This window comes from Mastigoproctus giganteus, chromosome 8 (assembly GCF_048544385.1).
Source record: "Mastigoproctus giganteus isolate SK-2022 chromosome 8, ASM4854438v1, whole genome shotgun sequence".
Lineage (NCBI taxonomy): Eukaryota > Metazoa > Arthropoda > Arachnida > Uropygi > Thelyphonidae > Mastigoproctus > Mastigoproctus giganteus.
Window position 1 is genome coordinate 126,276,493 of NC_143582.1, and position 20,274 is coordinate 126,296,766.

The 20,274-nt window shown below is 38.2% G+C and overlaps 1 protein-coding gene across 2 annotated transcripts in view; it reads left to right on the forward strand.

The window, feature by feature from the left end:
- The window catches only part of LOC150081810 (WD repeat and SOCS box-containing protein 1-like), a 193,487-nt gene that overhangs the window by 26,405 nt on the left and 146,808 nt on the right, over positions 1–20,274 (forward strand). For both annotated transcript variants that reach the window (XM_090379714.1, XM_090379713.1), the window contains exon 2: positions 16,748–16,913. The gene's annotated coding sequence lies outside the window, so the exon portion shown is untranslated. The remainder of the gene's footprint in view (positions 1–16,747; positions 16,914–20,274) is intronic.

Consider the following 20,274-nt stretch of genomic DNA (forward strand, 5'->3'; position numbering starts at 1 on the left):
TGCAGTCACAGAAGAACTGGATGCAGGGAATAACTTTGATATTATATACTTGGATCTTAGAAAGGCTTTTGATACTGTTGCACATGGAAGACTGCTGCACAAATTGGAGCAGTGTGGCATTGGAGGCAAATTGCTGCTATGGATAAAGGGGTGGTTGAGGGGGAAGACAGAGAGTGGTAATCAGTGGACACTGCTCATTGGACTAATGTTATTAGTGGGGTCCCTGAGGGTTCAGTGTTGAGTCCATTATTGTTTTCTGTATTTATAAATGATATTGATGATGGTATATCAAGCTTAATGTCCAAGTTTGCAGACGATACGAAGGTTGGGAGGGTTGTCAAGGAGACTACTGACACTATGCTGCTGCAACAGGATCTGGAAAGGTTGAGCAGATGGGCTGAGAGGTGGCAAATGAAGTTTAACATTGACAAATGTAAAGTACTACATATGGGAAACAGCAACACCAGAGCAACGTATCAACTCTGTGGTACTACACTGACAGTGGTAGAGAATGAAAGGGACCTGGGGGTGATTGTGTAGGCAGATATGAAGTTCTCTGAGCAGTGCTGACGGGCTGCAAGAGTAGCTCATGGTGTATTGTCAATGATATATAGGAATTTTTCTAGCATGGATAAGGAGGTGATTATTCCCTTGTATAAGGCAATGGTCAGGCCACACCTAGAGTACTGTATACATTTCTGAAGGCCTCATTTCCAGAAGGATGTAGAGCTGCTGGAACGAGTACAGAGAAGGGCAACAAGATTAGTGAATGGAACAAAGGGATGCTCTTACGAAGAAAGGTTTTGCAAATTACAGTGTCTGGAGACTAGGCACCAGCGAAGTGATCTGATAGAGGTGTATAAAGCCTTGAATGGTTTGAGCATGCTCAGTGCTGATGGGATTCTTCCTCTTGCTCAGAATAATCACCTGAGAGGGCATAAATTCAAATTGAGGAAAGACAGATGTAGGATAGACGTGCAGAAATTTGCCTTTAGCTAGCGGGTGGTTGGTTGCTGGAACAGACTTCCATCCCTTGTCATGGAAGTTGATAGCCTAAATACGTTTAAGGCTCAGCTGGACAGGTATTTCGAACGAACAGAGGAGTGATGTGGAGGTGGTTTTTTTTTTTTTTTTTGGCTGATGCTGCATAAGCTTGCTTTTTGCATCAAATGCCTGTACTAATGCTAATGTTATGCTAATACTATACTATACTAATGCTATCTAGTTTGGGATATAACGTATCATATAACAATGGGGCAAGTTACAAAAGGGAAATCTACAGACACTTCAGTATTAATTAACTTCCAAATCTCGCTGTCTCAATTGAGAATAAACTACCAATCCTGACTAGGTGTATAAGCTACTTATAGAAAATAATTTGATGTATTAGTTGGTCAATAAAGTGGCTACATATGGTTAAAAAACTTCTCGTTCAGCGGGGTGCAACTTGTAACACGCGGATATGATACCTTTACCGATACTTTTATGCAATTACAAGGCCGAGTAAAGAATAAATACACCAGATTAATCAGAAAAACAGAAAATAATGCTATACTACTAAATTTAAATCAAAAGTTTTAGAAAAACAATAATTTCAAATCAATAAATAAGAAAATCCACTTAGCGGGGTATCAAAGGCATTTCTATGATCCAAATATATGATATCAAAGTTATTCTTTGCATCCAGTTCCTTTGTGACTACATCATAGTATCCAATCAAATTAGTCAGTCAAGACTTCCCCTTAACAAACTCATGCTGTGTCCGAGCTATAACTGAAGTCTTGTCTAGATGATCCTGCAATTCTTCTTTAACCAGTGCTTCCATTAATTTTCCCGGAACAGAAGTTAAACTAACAGGTCTGTAATTACCTGTCTCCCCTTTGATCCTCCTTTGTGGATTGGGGTCACATTTGCACATCTCCAGTCCATGGGTACCTCTCCTGAGTCCAGGGAAGCTCTCATAATTATTGCTAAGGGTTTGCTTACTTCCTTTGCCACCTCCTTTAATATAACTGGATAGATTCCATCCACCCCAGGTGCCTTTCTTGTTTTTATCCTCAACACTTCCTCCTCCACTTTACCATCGATATCAAGTGAACCAATCTGATTCATCCCCTTCCTTCTAGAGTTTACATAAGTAAAGAACTCTTTGCTGTTTTTCTTTGCATCCTTTGCCAAAGATTTCTCGTAATCTGCCTTCGCCTGCCTAACCTCATTTGTAGGTTGGTTACAGACCAGCTTATATCTATCATAGGCTTCTGTGTCAAATGTTTATTTATATGTATCCCATGCATTTTTTTCTCTGTCACATGTCTAATTAGTTCATCTGACATCCATTTAGTCTTAAATCTTGAAAAATATTTCTTAGTTGGTATGAAAAGCCTAATAGCTTTAAAGATTAATTCTTGGAATGCTTCCCATTTTGAATTTGCTGTTGGTAACATCATCAGTTGGTTCCACTGTATAGAATTTAAATACTGTCTTAGACCACAGTAGTAACCTTGGGTGCCTCCGTAGCTAGGTGGGAAGGAGCAGCAGTGCGTAGCACACGCTTCTTGATTAGCCCGGGGTTCGAGCCCATCACCACCAAATACAGAGAATGCGGAAAGGTCAGGGAATGACCACCGCATATCCCAGAGACATATAGCCTTAGTTGCTAATGCTCCTAAAAACCAAATAACAAACAAACAGTAGTAACCTTTACGAAAGCATAAACCCTTCCCTTTACTCTTGATGGTAGTTATCTCTTTGAGTAAATCCCACTTCAGCACACTGCGATCATTGCCACCTAAAGTAAAGTGCAGCCATTATCAACCCACTGCAGGGTGGAAGCTTCCTCAACAATTCATGCTGAGGGAAATGGACCATAATCTGCCACGCTGGTCCAGTGCGGGTTGGCAGATCGACCGTATTCAGCAGTCAGGGGCTTGAACCCCGGTCTACTCAAAGAGCGTGTGCTACTACACTCCCGCTCCTGCCCACTTGGCCACGGAGGCCTTCCTTAAAAGTAAAGTGCAGCCATTATCAACCCACTGCAGGATGGAAGCCTCCTCAACAATTCATGCTGAGGGAAATGGACCATAATCTGCCACGCTGGTCCATTGCGGGTTGGCAGATCGACCGTATTCAGCAGTCAGGGGCTTGAACCCCGGTCTACTCAAAGAGCATGTGCTACTGCACTCCCGCTCCTGACCACTCGGCTACGGAGGCCTTCCTAGTGGTTCCTTTATCTGCAGATTCTTGATGCATGAAGAATCACTACTGATAATCAGATCAAGAGTATTACTCCCTCTAGTTGCCTCCCGAACATGCTGCTATCGAAAACAATCATCCAATAAATCCACAAAAGCCTTTCTAGTGTGTGAGTGGCCACTCACAAATTCCAGTTAATATCTGGGAAATTAAAATTCCCCCTAATATAAGACACTCTAATTTACTGGCCCACTCTATTTCTCTGCACAATTGCTATTATACTCATCCGATTCATTATTCCTATAACACACACCCACTCTCATTTTTCCTTTCCCAGTGCTTATGTCACACCAAACAGACTCAACATTGCATTGTCCACTCACATCAGTTAGATGCACTTTCTTAGATTTTATGTTTCTTAACTAACAGCATAACCCCTCTAGAAAATCCCTCAATAAATCCAAAAAAGTCTTGCTAGTGTGCAAGTGGCCAACTCACAAGTTCTAGTCAATATCTGCAAAGTTAAAATCCCCCATTACAAGACATTCTGATTTACTGGCGCAATCTATTTTTCTGCGCAACTGTTCGTTGCAGAGCCATACCTAGGGTGAGGTGAACGAGGCTCTTGCCTCAGGTTAAAAGCTGAAAGGGGCATCAAATGAAAGATTATATAATTGCCAATGTTTTCGATTTTATGTTTTGATTATTCCAATTTGTTTATCATCTTGCTTTTGCAAGACAAAAATCTTTGTCGGCCCGCTGTACAAACACTGAGCTCTGTGCGCCCCCATGGTTGTTGCTCTACTGGTTGTCATACCTTAATTTTAACTTTTTATTAAAATGTGTAGCAGAAATGTATTTTAAGTAAGTCATATTTTTTTAATTTATTTTTTTTAATATTTAAGGGAGGGTGCAGTTTTTCATTCTTACTTCAAGTACTAAAATGGCTCAACACAACCCTGGTTTGTTGTACTCATCAGAGTCATTAGGCCTATAACACACTCCTACTCTCATTTTCCCTTTCCCATTGTTTATGTCACACCAAATAGACTCAACATTGAACTGTCCACCCATGTCAACTGGATGCACTTCCTTAGATTTTATGTGTTTCTTAACTAACAACATAACCCCCTCCTACCTTCGTACCCTGTCTATCCTTTCTATACACATTGTACTCAAATTCCAATTCTGCACTGCTTATATCTGTGTGTCACCATGTCTCTGACATCCCAACAATATCTGCCTTTGATGTCTTGATCAGCACTTCAAATTCATCAAATTTATTTACTGTACTTCTAGCATTGGTGTACATGCAAGTATACATGCACCTGTCCTTACTCTTAGTAAGCCTTTTGAAGGTATAATTATAATTTTTTTATTATTGATTAATGTGAGAATTATCATTGTTTTTTATTTTGACATTTGATTTTGCATTTCTTTACACTAGATATGATCATTCCTAGTCAGTAAAGTACTTTTTTTTTAAAAGTAGGATTTCACTATATTGTGTTATGATAGCAGTAGTAGTCATCACTCTCTGCCACCACTGCTAGGTGAAAAGTTACTTAAAATATCTAGTGTTACTTTATTTTTTCTAAGTGAATTGGTTTGTGAAAGAAGATTAGGTTATTTTGAATTTGTTGAGTCAAATGACTGTGCTATGGTAGTTGATTCACATAAGTTGGGGTGGTGTGCTCTCATTAACTTCAACATGAAATGTAAAGATTTTGTAGAATTAGCATTAGTAGAGGCATATGATGCAAGGAACCAGCTTATACAGCATTAGCCAAAAAAAAAAAAAAAAACCTTCCCATTTCACCCATCCATTATCTCCAAATGTTTGTCTAGTTCTGCCTTGAATTTATTTAAGCTGTCAACTTCCACAATGGCAGATGGAAATTTGTTCCGGTCAACCACCCTCTGGCTAAAGGCAAATTTCCACACATCTGCACAAATTTGTAGAAATTTGTGGAGATGTTGTAGAAATTTCCACAAATTTCTACAACTGCCTTTCTTCAATTTGAATTTATGTCTCTTCAGGCAATTAATCTAGGCAAAAGGAAGAATCCCATGAGCGTGCTCAAACCATTCATGGCCTTATACACCTCAATCAGATCACCTTGCAGGTGCCTAGTCTCCACACACACACACACACACACTGCAATTTGTAGAACTTAAGCCGTTCTTCATTAAGAGCAACCCTTTGTTCCATTCACCAATCTTGTTGCCCTTCTATGTACTCATTCCAGTAGCTCTACATCCTTCCTGAAATAAATAATTTTTTTTTCTGTTTATACTCTGGCACAACAACCAAGTCAGTAGAGTTTACAATAAATCATCAATACAAATATTTATTGTATTTAGTAGTCATGGGCTTGAACCCCAGTCCACTCAAGGAACGCGTGCTATGCACTCTCGCTCCTGACCACTGGGCTACGTCTCTGAGGGCTCCAGACCTGTATGCAGTACCCAAGGTGTGGTCTGACAATCGCCTTATACAAGGGGATAATCACCTCTTTATCCTTGCTAGCAAAATTCCTATATATCATTGACAATACCACATGAGCAGTGCAGACAGGCTGCTAGTCTTGCAGCCTGTCTGCACTGCTCATAAAACTTTATATCTGACTGCACAATTACCTCCAGGTCTTTTTCATTCTTCACTACCCTGAGTGTAGTACTGCACAGTTGGTATGTTACTCTGGGGTTACTGCTACCCACATGTAGTACTTTACACTTCTCAATGTTAAACTTCATTTGCCACCTCTCAGCCCATCTGCTCAAATTTTCTAGATCCTGTTGCAGTAGCACATTGTCATTAGCATCATTAACAACCCTGCCAACCTTCGTATCATCAGCAGACTTGGATATTAAAGATGATATACCTTCATCAATATCATTGATAAATACAGAAAACAACAATGGGCCCAATACCGAATGCTGGGGGACTCCACTAATAACGTTAATCCATGAAGAGCAGTGTCCACCAATTACCACTCTCTGTCTTCTCCCACTCAATCATCCCTTTATCCATAGCAGCAATTTGCCTTCAATGCCACACTACTCCATCAAAAGTTGCTCTTGCGAAGAAAGGCTTAAATTCTGCAAATTGCAGCATCTGGGGACTAGGTACCTTTGTGGTAAGCCGATTGAGGTGTATAAGGCCTTGAATGGATTGGGCAGGCTCAATGCTGATTTGATTTTTCCTCTTGTTCAGATTATAAACCTGAGGATGCATAAACTGAAATTGAGGAAAGACAGTTGTTGAATAGATGTGCGGAAATTTGCCTTTACCCAACAGGTTGTTGATTGCTGGAATAAACTTCCATCTGTCATTTTGGAAGTTGATTGCTTAAATCAGGGGTGGGGAACCTGCTTCCCTTTTTCTGTTTCTCTCAAATGTAAAATCTGCCTTTTATTTCATGACGTAACACCAAACTCAAAATATTTTTAACATAAATTATATATATCATTATTTTCCTTATATAAATTAGTTTATATTTTCGCCTTACATTAGCAAAAGAAACATAAAAGACATAAAAATATTGGATAGATCGATAGAGGACAAAACAAAGTGAAGAGGTAAAATTATTTATGTCAATAACTGTGTAGTTAGCAAGAGGCTTGTTATTTGTTATTGTTTGTTATTTGGTTTTTAGGAGCAGTAGCAACTAGGGCCATACTGCTCCGGGATATGCGGTGGTCATTCCCTGACCTTTCCGCATCCTCCGTATTTGGTGGTCACGGGCTTGAACCCTGGTCTAATCGAGAAGCGTGTGCTACGCACTGCTGCTCCTGCCCACCTGGCTATGGAGGTGCCAGCGAGAGGCCTGTCTGTGGCAACTCAGTAATTGACGAATGGCAACCACTCAGTGATTCGCTTCTTAAGAAAGAACTGTAACGTGTTGAAGAAAATGTATGCATTGCCTTTTCTAGTTAAGGAAAATAATAATGAATTATAAAATATATATTAAAGTGAATACAAAATAAAGCATTTATTCTAATTCACTAATCTTTACAGAATATTATTGTTTCCCATAGAGATGGTATGGCATCACTTCCACTTGAAACTGAAATTCATTTGGTAATGTTATCTTTCTTATTATCAATGAATGAAAGAAAGAAAGAATCTTTATTTGTCCTACCAAATATAAATATGACTCATCTTGCTGACTGCTGTCAGTATCAGTTGACATTCTGGTCATGCTCCCCAGTGCCATCGGTTCCCAGTGCTTGTTTCCTTTAAAATTGAATCTTCGTTCAATCTGTCTGTTTCATTTTTAATTTTTACTGCGTTCAGTCTGTCTATTTCATTTTTAATTTTTACTGGTAACCCGATTATTTCAAGAAATAAGAAAAGAGCATTAAAAGAAAAAAAGAGACTATTCAATGAAGATTGGGAATTGCAGTATTGCGTTGTTGCAGTGAACGATAAAATGATGTTTGCTCTTCGATGCCATATTGGCAACAGTGAAGAAATAAAATGCATATCAGCATTATGTGACTCATAAGAACAACAAATATGCTAAACTGAAGGAGAACCTTGAAAGTCTGCACTTAAGAAAATGAAAGATGGAAAGCATCATCAGCAGCAACAAATATTCAAAACTATGTCATGACAAGAGACCAACATCACTGAAGCCACACAAAGTATCATATATACTTGGAAGAAGAGTTTTAAACCATTTAGAGGCGCCTCCGTAGCCAGGTGGGAAAGAGCAGCAGTGCGTAGCACATGCTTCTTGATTAGACCGGGGTTCTAGCCCATCACCACCAAATATGGAGGATGCAGAAAGGTCAGGGAATGACCACCGCATATCCCGGAGCAGTATGGCCCTAGTTGCTAATGCTCCTAAAAACCAAATAACAAACAAACAAACAAACAAACAAACAAGCCATTTAGCGATGTGGAAATCATAAAAGAATGCATTGTTGAAGTTGTGGCATGTTTAGATTCAGCTAAGGTTAATAAGTTCAAACAACTACCTCTTTCAAGGAGGACCATAACTGATTAGCAACATGAATTAGCTTGTAATATAACAGAATAACTTTGTGCAATATGCCAAAGCAAAGCCATTTATTATTCGATCACCTTGAATGAATCCACTGACATTACTGACTCAGTGCAGGTGTTATTTTTTAATCATGTTATAACTGCGGATTTTCATTGTCACGCGAAGGGTTACTGACTTTGGGTACCCGCCAGGACACATGGAATTGACATCTTCACCATCTTCAAAGAAAAATGCCATGAAGCGAAATTGAATTTATATAATTTAGTAAGTGTATGCACAGATGGCACACCTTCCATTAGAGGAAAATTAAGGATTTGTTGTGTTACTGCAGAAATAACTGCCAGATCCAGATACTTTGATTTGCTTTCACTGTATTCTTCATCAGCAGAATCTATGTAAAGTGTGTTAGTTGTTTGACGGAACCAGGGGTTCCCCCATCTCCACGTTGTATTCTTTGTGAGTGACACAGAACTCTGTGGAGGCCATAGATTTAAAAAGTGTGTGGGGAGTGGTCTGTTGTGTAGCATTATGTTCTGTGTTTCTCTGACCATTTAGCCGTTGGGATCCACCGTTGCCCACACTTTGCCACGAGGAGTCAGGTCAGGCACTCAGTAGATTATTTAAGTACTCTGGCAGGCTCTACCACCTAATTTCCAACGATTTCAGTGGCAAGGCCTAAAAATAAAAAAAAATGAAAAGGGGGGGTATGTACACCAGAATTTGGCCGAAAGAGATTTACAGCAGAATCTATGTGCCAAATCTACATTTTAAGTGACACATTAGCATTAGTAAAGGCACATGATGCAAGAAAGCAAACTTATATAGCATCAGCCAAAAAAAAAAAAAAAAAAAAAGCGCCCTTCTCATTTCACCCATCCACTATCCCCAAATGTCTGTCTAGTTCTGCCTTGAATTTATTTAAGCTATCAACTTCTACAACAGATGGAAGTTTGTTCCAGCAATCAACCACCCTCTGGCTAAAGGCAAACGTCCGCACATCTATCCTACAACTGTCTTTCCTCAACTTGAATTTTTTTTTTTTTTTTTTATGAGAACCCCAAACACGAGAGGTATTATAACCTATAGTACTTAGTACCGTGCTTGGGTTGGAGGTTGAGAAGACGAAAGAAGATATTTGTTGATATTGGACTTGAACTTCTGTAGATTGTAATTTTCAGGAAATACGTATGAAGGAAGGTTGTTCCAGAAAATGGCAGTTGAATGAATAAATGAGGAAGATGAAAAGTTGGTTCTATGGGTTTGAAGTTGGACAGTAAATGGATGTTGGCTGGTGGCGACACATGTTCGGACTGTTTTGAAAGAGAGAGCGGGAATTATAGAAGCCATTTCAGAAGAACAGTGCCCATGGAAGTATCTGTAGAAGAGGCATGCAGCAGAAACAGTGCGTCTATGAGAAAGCGAGTGGAGAGACTCTGTTAGAGATGAATCATTAATTAACCTAACTGCCCTCTTCTGAATGGAATCAAGAAGCCTGAGAGAGGTTTTGGGGGCACCACCCCAGATGTGGGAACAATATTCCATGGCAGGGCGGATTTGCGATTTATACAGAGTGAGCAGCTGTTTGGGAGAAAAGTAACACCAAGAGCGAAAGAGAAAACCAAGTTTTTTAGATGCAGAGGAAGCAATATTTGTAATGTGCTTGTGCCAAGAGAGATTAGAAGTCAGGGTAATCCCCAAAAGAGATATATCATTTTGCCTAGAAATCGGAGTGTCACTAAAGATAAGCATAGGAGCAGAAGAATCCTTTTTGCGAGATATAAGACAAGATTGAGTTTTAGAAGGGTTGAAATCAACTAAGTTGTCTTTGCCCCACTGGAGAATTACCTGAAGATCGGCATTTAAGGAATTGGTAGCAGATTTTCGAGAAGTTGAGGCTGATTGAGCAGGACAAGGTTTCTCAAAATGGAAAGTTGAATGCAATGTGCTATCATCGGCAAAACTATGGATAGGATTTCCAGTTAATGGAAGAAGGTCATTGATATACAAGAGGAAAAGAGTGGGGGAAAGAACTGAACCTTGGGGGACACCGGCATTAGTGGAGAAGTTAGAAGACAGAGAGCCATCAACCATCACCCTCAGTGAGCGATCAGAGAGAAAACTGGATAACCAATTACTAAAAATAGTTGGCAAACCATAAGATGGAAGCTTGTTTAGAAGACCTTTATGCCAAACACGATCAAAAGCCTTTGAGATGTCAAGAGCAACTACTTGTGTTTCACCGAACCTTTCCATTGAATTAGTCCATAAATGGGTAACATAAGCCAGAATATCACCAGTGGATCGACACTGACGGAATCCATACTGGCGATCGTTGATCAGACGGAAGGTTTCTAGGTAGTTTAAGAGTTGGCGGTTAATTGATTTCTCCATTACTTTAGAAAGAGTAGAAGTAATTGCAATGGGACGATAATTGGATGAGAGGGATTTGTCACCCTTTTTAGGAACTGGCTGGATATGAGCAAATTTCCAAGCGGAAGGAAAAACACCTTTGGAATAAGAAAGTGAAAAAAGGTGGCAAAGAATAGGAGTAACTTCAGGAGCACAGGTTTTGAGAACAAGTGGAGAAATACCATCTCTCCACTTGTTCTCAAAACCTGGAGCTTTGAGGAAAGACCTGGAGCTTTCTTAGCATCAAGATTCATCAAAATCCTTCTGATATCCTTTTGACGGAAGACCACAGGAGGCATTGAATGGAGCGTGTTAGGAATGGTGGGAAGTGTTTTACCAAGATCATTAATACATGAGCTCGAAGAAAAATGGGATGCTAGCAGGTCAGCTTTATCCTTGGCTGAAGTGACAACAGAACCATCTGGTTTGGACAGAGGTGGGAGCAGAGATGGGCAAAAGTTGCGGCCAATAGCTTTGGCAAGAGACCAGAATGCTCGGCTACCATTAGGGCAAGAAGCAAGTTTTCTACTCTTAGCCTGTTCAAACTCTAGTTTGGACTGATTAATAACTGCTTTACAATTGTTGCGAGCTTTGGTGTAGGCAGAAAATGAAACTGAAGAATTAGGAACAAGCCAATTACGATATGCAACGTTCTTCTCTTGGACAGCCTTAGCACATTTATTGGAAAACCAAGGTTTACAATAAGGACGAGATTTTAAAGTGGAGTGTGGGATAAAGGATTCCATTCCTGCAAGAATAATTTCACTGACACGATCTGAGCAAACGTTGACATCAGAAGTTTTGAAACAGTAATCAGACCAAGGAAAAGAAGAAAAGAAGTCTCGCAGGTCATCCCATTTTGCATTCTTGTAATGCCAAACAATACGAGGTTCGGAATAGCCATGAGATAAAGGTTCCATTGGAGAAGAGACAATCACCAAGTTGTGATCTGAAGTGCCTAAAGGACCTCTCACTTCAACCTTGTACTTAGAAGGGTTGTTTGTGAGAAAAAGATCAAGCGTATTGGCTGTATGATTAGGATTGTCCGGTATTCTTGTAGGTAAATGAACAATCTGTGCTAGGTCATTAGTAATTGCAAAAGCCTCAGCATCTCGACCTGCTGGGTCGGTGTGACTAGAAAATGGAAGCCAGCTGGAGTTGTGAACGTTAAAATCACCAAGGAAAATTACCTCACTGTTAGGAAAGTTGGACTGGAGAAAGTCAAGTTGCAAAGAGAGGAAGTCAAAGAGCTCCAAGTGATTAGTGGAGTTGGGAGAACGGTAGAGACAACAGATGAATTTGACACAATGAGGTAGAGAGATTTTAAGCCAGAGAAGATCAAAGAGAGGAGATTCCAAATTGCCAAGTCTTTGACAGGGAATATCAGAACGGACATATGCACAAGTACCACCTTTGAGGCGAAAGGAATCATACAGCAAATAATTTGGACATCTGAGATGAGCAGTAGTTGAATCAACTGATAACTGAGATTCAGTCAGAAAAAGTACATGGGGTTTGGAAGACTGCAAGTGGAAATGGACATCGTTGAGATTAGAAATGAGACCACGTATATTTGTGAAATGAATTAGGAAGTCCTTGGGAGGTTTAGATCTTTTCGCAGATAAGCTTGCTCTATTATTTTGACAATTCATGGTGTATTCAATAGTAAGAAAAAGTGGGTGGGACATGCTGTATGAAGTAATGGAATTTTTGGATATGGCGTACATGTGGTAAGAATATACCCAGATCCTTGACATAACGTGGCCTCGACAATGCTCCCCGTATACACACTACTCGGACTCCCTCCAGTCACTATCTGGCAGAGTAGAGGTAGCAAGATTATACACTAGCTGATCCGGAAGCTTCCTAGAGAGTTACCAATAGGTTCAGTCCGGTGTACTAACTAGCGGCCGGCCTGCGAACACCGTTTTAGAGCTGTACCCTCGAAATGTAAGGAATATTGGATCTCGCCACGACATTCATCATAACCTCAAAAATCATCAATCATACTGCATGATGGAAGAGATAGGGAAGGGTTGGCCGGAACTTAGCTCTAGAGACTAAACATGGGTTCCACCACTTCAAGCCTCCAATAAGCAAAGTGGTGGTATTTCACCGGTTGATGAGAGTCATCTACCACCTAGTACTGCCTGGTAACATAGAGGGGCGGCGTTCCTCCATGTGGTGTGGGCGCCACACCTCGACCCCTGCTTACGTTGGTTCACACCTGGGTGGTCACCCACCATGTACTTGTGCATGAAGGTTATACCCAGGATTACTAACAGTCCCACCATCGTGAAGGTGCAAGCAGAGGATTTGGCTGTCACAGACCGTCCGGACTTCGCCGAAATTGGGTCCACTTTGACTTGAGTGTCACCCGAATATCAGTTCCATCAACGTTTTAGACTCCCAGGTAGTAAGAACAACTTGTCTGGCATATCTGAGAGAATGTCTGTGACCAACCTCAAGGACCCTCTCAGGCAATTATTCTGAGCAAGAGGAAGAATCCCATCAGCATTGAGCATGCTCAAACCATTCAATGCTTTATACACCTCAATCAGGTCACCTCGCAGGTGCCTAGTCTCCAGACACTGTAATTTGCAAAACTTAAGCCTTTTTTCGTAAGAACAACCCTTTGTTCCATTCACTAATCTTGTTGCCTTTCTCTGTACTCGTTCCAACAGCTCTACATCCTTCTTAAAATGAGGCCTCCAGTCCTGTATACAGTTCTCAAGGTGTGGCCTGACCATTGCCTTATACAAGGGGATAATCACCTCCTTATCCTTGTTAGAAAAATTCCTGTGTATCACTGACAATACACCATGAGCTACTCTTGCAGACCATCTGCACTGCTCAGAAAAATTCATATCTGCCTGCACAATTACTCCCAGGTCCTTTTCATTCTTTACCACTGTCAGTGTAGTACTACACAGTTGATACGTTACTCTGGGGTTACTGCTTCCCATATGCAGTACTTTACATTTGTCAGTGTTAAAATTTCAGTTGCCACCTCTCAGAGTTTGCAGATGATATGAAGTAGAATCTACTTCATATCATCTGCAAACTCAGACATTAAGCCTGACATACCATCATCAATATCATTAATAAATACAGAAAACAACAATGGACCAAATACTGATCCCTGGGGGACTCCACTAATAACATTAGTCCACAAAGAGCAGTGTCCATTGATTACCACTCTCTGTCTTCTCCCACTCAACCATCCCTTTATCCATAGCAGCAATTTTCCTCCAATGCCGCACTGTTCCAATTTGTGCAGCAATCTTCCATGTGCATTAAATAAAGTTAAAGGTATTGTAAACTACATTCGAGCAAATACATCACAACATTGCCAATTTTGCAACATGCTTCAGCTTAATGATGAAAAATTCAGCATGGATTTGCCATATCATTCTAAAGTGTACTGATTGTCCCAAGGACAAATACCTGTCAAATATCTTTGGGAAAATAAATCACAAGCTTTTTTTGAGGAATTTGAATTAACAGTGTGATTTGTCAGAAGTGGAATTCTGCAGTGATATTGTATTTTTGTGTGATATAATGTCAAAAAAAAATGAACTGAATATTTTGTTGCAAGGTAAAACCAAACCTAAATATGGCTTAAAATACAGGCATTTCAGAAAGAGCTGACCTTTTTCAAAACCTTGCTTAACCGATCAGAAATTTCAGCTGAACAATTTCCTGAACTGGCAAAAGTAATTAATGAATAGGATACAAACAAATCATTAAGGAAATGCAGCATGAAAGAATACACAGCTGTTCTAGACTCCCTGATTGAAGAATACAATGAAAGGTTTGCTGACTTTGAGAAACATGATTTCACACTGAAACTAGGTTTTCAACCACACCTGATTAATGTCTCCAAAGCACCTGGTGACTTACAGATGGAATTAATTGAGCTCTCAGAAGATAATATTCTGATGTCTCTATTTGACGCGAAGAAGGATCCTCTTTAAATATGGAAAAATGCTGTTGAATACCCACATCCACATCAACATACTCATTGAATGCTCTCTTGTTTTGGCACAACCTACTGTTGTGAATCAACATTTTCATATATGACACAAATAAAAACAAGCTTGAATTCTCAGATGATGAATATTCACTTGGAGGACCAATTAAAACTACACTCAACAATGTTAGAACCAAATATCAGACTACTGTCTGGCATTAAGCAGTCACAAAAAAATCCATTAAATGGTTTGTTGTATAAATTCGTCCATTTTTAATTTTGTTATCATCTTTGCTAAACAAATAAATGTCTTAGCTAATTTTTTTGTTTAAGTTCCTCCTACAGTAACAGGCTGTAATTAAAACTGTAAATATGCCTACAAAAAGATATATATATATTTTTGTATATATTTAATTCTCATCATGCGGCCTAATAGTATCTTGGTTAAATAAAATTTGGCCTTCCAATGTAAAATTCTCCCCCCCCCCCCCGGCTTAAATAAATTCAAGGAAGAAGTGGACAAACTCGGAGTGAATGGATGGGTGAAATGGAAAGGTTTTTTTTTTTTTTTTTTTGGCTGATGCTGTATAAGCTTTCCTTCTTGCATCATATGCCTCTACTAATGCTAATGCTAATTTCCAGCATTTGTGTTGGAAATGTTTCCTTCTCAGCTTGTAGTTTTTAATATAGGATTGCTTTGTGATTTTTTAACTAACAGTGAGTAGAACACAAAAACTGTGAATATAATTTTGAATTTGGAAAATATTTGCATTTATTAATTATCATAAAAAAAAAAAGGTAAACTGCAGGATAAGGAAAATGGTCCATAATTTGCTGCTAGTCTAGCATGGGTTGGCAGATCGACCATGTGTAGCAGTCAAGGGCTTGAACCCCAGTCTACTCAAAGAGCATGTGCTACTGCACTCCCACTCCTGATCATTACTCCCACACCTTGGCTACGGAGGCTGTATTTTAATTATCATATTATATACAATTCTAGTTTATATATACAGTATTTTTTTAAAGTGACTTTTTTCCCCTCTTCTATCAGCTATCTTCCTAAATGCTTATAGACTGGGTGTATATACATATATCCTCTTTATAGTCATGAGTTATAAATCAGAACATCCATCAATTTTTAATATATATAAATGGGTTTTAAATGTAACTCTTTAAAGGAAAAGTTTAAAGAGTTACATAGAAAAGAGGTATACAGTAGATGAAATGATTTCAGTAAAAGCAAGATTAATAAATTAGGTATGACAGATACACCTAAAAGTGCAAAGCAGCATTAAAGGATGCAAGAGTATATGTAGGTTGTAATAATGTTAATTTAATTAAGTATGCATAAATGGATGTGAAAGTTACACAAGGTACCAGTAACTAAAAGGGTGAGGAAAGTAGAAAAAGAAGAGTAGTAGATTAGTGAAAGGTGAAAGAATGTTAATATCCTAGAGGTTATTTTATTTTATTATTTTATTTTTTGGTATTTGTTGGCGCATAGGCTTCTGTGGCCATAGTGCACTTCCCAAGGTTTTTGCAGTACTTTGATCCAAGCCCGAGGCGGGAATTGAACCCGCGACCTTTGGGTTGCCAGGCAAGCACTTTACCCACCCGGCTAGCCCGGTCGGCCCTAGAGGTTATGATGAATTAAGTAAATTATGGGCTGAATTGCCAAGCCAATATAAAGTGGGGGAACTTTATAATAAGTAAAATTAGTACAACAAAATACTTTTGTTGTACTAATTTTACTTTACAGTTCCCTCATTACATTGACTTGGCAATTCAGCCCATAATTTACTTAATTCATCATAACCTCTAAGATATTAACATTCTTTCACCTTTCACTAATCTACTACTCTTCTTTTTCTATTTTCCTCACCCTTTTAGTTACTGGCACCTTGTGTAACGTTCACATCCATTTATGCATACTTAATTAAATTAATATTATTACAACCTATATATATATATATATATTAAGTTATTCTGTAACGTACTATGTATTCCATGCTTCCAGATATTAAAAACAATTGCTACCATATTCTAATTTTTTCATTATCATTATGAACATGTAAGTCAATAGATATGTGTGTGCTCTTAAAATATAGTATTATGTGTTATCATATATTAATAAAATGTTTTCATTCTTTTCTTTCAGGGAAGAAACAAAAAACTGAAAATATAGTTATTCTCTGCTCTTAAAAATCAAAACATTTGGGACACCATGCTATAAACTTCTTCATAATCTGAATCATGAAGCAGTTTATGCCTGTCTTTGTCAAGGCTCCATAGTAGTGATGGTAAACAGTAAGCATCTTCACTGGGTAAATACATATACCTGAAATTTAGTATTAGAATGAAAATTTTTTTTAATGTTTTGTTTAATAAGTTTAACTATTTTAGTAAAATCAGGTGCCAAACCTGCTTCAGCAAAATCTTTATCTAGATTCAGAATGTATATTATCATTGCTACTTCTAAATGCTAAACAAAACTTACTTAACAGTTTAACAGTAGCAGTGGTCCTTTTCAAAAGATCTTGCCAGTAATTTTCTTCACACTTAATTTGTTTCATTAATTCCATATAAATACGGCCTTTACTTGAAAGTCTTTTCCTATATGTACACATAGCTTGAATGTGATCCTTGGAATGCTCATGATCATTCAAACTCCTAGAGATATTTTTGCTGGTATCAGAAAAATCAACTACAGTATTCACGTTTTTGTTTAGTCCCATTAATTTTCTTACAGTAAAAATTAGATTTGAATATTTCAGTAATATATTGGATTGCATTCTGTATGTGCTATTTTTAAATTTTCTGATTTTCCAAACATTTTGGAAAATCAGAAAAAGTTTATAGAAATTAAAAAAATTTCTGTAAACTTTTCATTTATAGTAATACAGTAGAGGCTCTATATAACGACCCCCCCCAGGGGTATGAGAAAAAAGGTCATTATATATCGGAGGGACGTTGTATAGATCGTTCATAAAATCAGCAAAAAAAACAAGTAAAAGCTTGAACATTTAATGTAATTCTACTAATACAATATAGTATAATCTTATTTATAATATGTACTACAGTATTAAACAAGAAAATTTACAAGAATATTGTAAATTTTGCATTTATTTTAGAGTGCAGTAAGGTTACAATTAAATTGTTAATTTTGCTACATAGGCTACATACCTATCAAGACCTAGCAAGAGAAATGTTTCATACTTTAAAATAATCTGTCAAAACATACTGTTTCAATGGTAGAGCATGTTTTAAAAGCAATTATTTCGCTTTTGTAGTTAGGCTGCACTTGAAAAAATCAACATACAAATTCTAATCATTGATGAGCATCTTTTACTGAAACTTCTTGTTCAACCACAGTAGGTTCCTCATCTTCATCACAACAAATTTCAGACGATTCCATTACATCTACAGCAAGTTCCTCTTCATTCGTGCTTATCCTGAAACATTTGATGTCCCCATGCACGTCTGCATAATCTTTGCAGCTTAAGTTTTCCTGTAAGTTTAGGTGATGACGCACATGCTGAAATATTTCTTCCCTATTATTGGACTGTTCTTCTCAATTAATAGAGGAAGATGCATGTGAAACCACACATGGCATCATTCAAGGTGGTAAATCCAGCATGTTTTAAGTAGTTGGTGATCACTATTTCCGTAACCAAGTGGTCAGGAGCAGGAGTGCAGTAGCACACGCTCTTTGAGTAGACTTGGGTTCAAGCCCCTGGCTACTAAATATGGTCAATCTGCAATGGACCAGTGTGGCAGATTATGGTCCATTTCCCTCAACATGAATCATTGAGGAGGCATCCATCCTGCAGTGGATTGATAATGGCTGCAGTTTACATGTTTTCATTTTTTTTTTTTTTTTTTTTATTATTATTTTATCAACTTCATCCTATGCTTCATCACAAGCCTGCAACATGTCAATTTCACATTGCATTTTGCTTTTAAGACATAGCACAATTTTGTTTAATAGCATTCTTATGTAATTTCACCTCGATTACACCTCGATCAAGTGGCTGAAGAGCTGACATCATATTTGGTGGTAGGTACACGACAGTGATTGCACATAGGTTGTTTACTTGACAATGAGGGGTGCAGTTATCCAGAAACAGCAAAATTTTTCTATTCTCACTCATCCATTTTTTGTAGATTTGTGTGTCATCCATGCCTTTTGGTTTGCTTGATACATAGTCGGTAATGGCTTCAAACCTTAAAAGCATCAAGGCTAGCAATTTAAAAAAAGAGTCCAGTTTTATCAGTATTGAAGATGTTATTGTGGTCATATGTCAGAAAAACATTTGTTAAACGATTTTCCTTCTATTCCTTTGAACTTTCCGAACTTTTAAACCCTTCAGCATCCATTCGATGTGCAAACAATTCAGCCTTAGCTTTTAAAAGATTACCATCTATGGGAACATTTTTTGCACGCATCATCATTAGCTATTTCAAGATCTGGATAATTCACCTTTAATGCTCGAATCCTATCCAGTCCAGCAGATTTCTCTAAACTTTCAATCTTTTTCCGATCTTTCAGAATAATGAACAGAGCACTCTTAGAAATACCAAACTGTTTGACGATGCCAGTCTTAGAATGCACACCATTATCTACAGCTTGCAAAATCCTAATTTTATCTACGATTGGCAAAGCTATCTGCTTTCTTGGAGTTATACCAATAAACATGCACTCTAACTAAAGCAATTAACTTCTAGCCAATGCTCATTTCAATACTGCACTGTGAGAAAAGAGCATACAAATCATAACAAATGATTTCTCATGGTCAGGCTGCAAGCTCATCAATTACTTCAATATATTTGAAGCATTCTGTCATTTTTAAACACGAATATTATAATAAAAAAGTAAAAATGCAGATTAAGAGGTATTAGAAATTTATGGGTTATAGAGAAATCTTTATTTTCGATGTCGTTATACTGAATGTAAAAGAGCATTAGGTTAATGAGAAATTGGTTGGGACCGATCATATAGGATGTTATAATGTGTTGGGACAGTAAAAAGAGGGTTGCTATAAAGAGCTTTGACTGTAGTAATAGCCATATAGTACAAAAAGCCATAGGCTTCTGCTGCACTGGCTGAAAAAAAAAAATAAAAAAAGTAGATAAAAAAACTCAAATTATATGCTCTCCCCCACACAGGTAACTATTCAGTTGACCTTTGAATTTATAACAAACTGTCAGCGTCAACTACCTGTAAAGCAACCTGTTCCTGCAATCAACAACTCACTGGTTAAAAGAACAATTCCTACAATCAAGTCTAAACCTCGTCCCCCATAATTTTAATTTATGTCTTTGAGTTCTGGAATTCTCTATAACAGTGAAAATTCTGCCTTCATTTATTTTACTACCCCCTCTCACTCTCAGAGCCTTATAAACCTCAGTCAGGTCACTTCTGAGGTGCCTAGTTACTAAGCTCTGTAGCCCACATAATTGGAATCTTTCCTCATGGACATCCTTCTACTGAGCTCACCATTCGAGTTGCCTGTCATTGGACCTTTTCATGAAGCTCTGCCATTTTTCAGATGAGGTCCCCATACTTGAATACAGTATTCCAATTGTGGTCTTACAATTGCCTTATACAGTAGGACTATGACCTCCATATCTCTACAGGATAATTATCGATATGACACCATGGGTTTTCCTGTCTGCCTGTTTACA